We start from the raw sequence: 1,001 nt of genomic DNA, 5'->3' as shown, positions 1-1,001 counted from the left end.
CTTCTGACTCATCTTCCCTAGATATTGATTCCAGGTACTAATTTCTTATAAAATTTCTTTAGCACCTGACACCTGTAAACCAATTCTGAAAGCAATCGTTGCACATTCTTTGTTTGCAAGCACAAGACTTCCTTTACTAACTTAAAGAAATACGGAACATATTGAAACTCACAATATCTATCAGGAAGAAGAGAAAGTTAGTACAGAAGGAACAGAAACTGCAGAGTTCCAGGATTCCTGTTTAGAGACAAATTTTCAAGTCTCATTCTTTTGTTGCCATGATAATGAACAAATATGCATTTTTTCCAATTTCTTGTCCTTTTATTACTGTGCCATTTGTTCCGATTCATCGAGAGAATAGTACTTTGATTATCAGACCCATCAGATAGTATGCAGAGAGGCAGGTAATAATAGCACATAAGAAAATCAAGCACTAACACCAAGAAAAGACTAAGAAATAAATAATCAAGAAATAAATCATTCAAAAATAATCTTAAAACTATCCAAACCAGTAGCTCTTTTTGTCTCCTGACAAAAGTACCTACTTGCCAGAACTGAACTCTTTATTACAATGAAACAGCTAAACGTTAGATAGATTCAAACTCCTATCCTCCTTTTGGACACATCTTGATTAATTTGACATCATATATGTAAACTTTGACATATAAACACCGTATTTTTTTTCTTACATTATTTAATTCCTTTATTTTGAATGTTTAAACTTAATATTTATATCCAGTCACATACATAAAAATATGTGTGTGTGTCTGTATATATATATATATATATATATATATATACAGACAGACACACACATACGTTTTTTTTTTCTCCTTTAGCAAGTAGAGAATATTTGATCTGGCGATGCTTTCTTTTCAGTCTCTTTTCTAGGGCAGAAGTTGGGTTTTTAAACATAAATTTTCTAAAAAGCAATTCCTGTTTTCTATTTTATGTATAGCCAATGAACAAAAAATAGGCCTCAATTTGAACGGTCCCAACAA

Source organism: Hipposideros armiger, unplaced genomic scaffold (genome assembly GCF_001890085.2).
Source record: "Hipposideros armiger isolate ML-2016 unplaced genomic scaffold, ASM189008v1 scaffold_654, whole genome shotgun sequence".
In the NCBI taxonomy this organism is placed as follows: domain Eukaryota; kingdom Metazoa; phylum Chordata; class Mammalia; order Chiroptera; family Hipposideridae; genus Hipposideros; species Hipposideros armiger.
Note: the sequence above shows the minus strand (reverse complement) of the source record.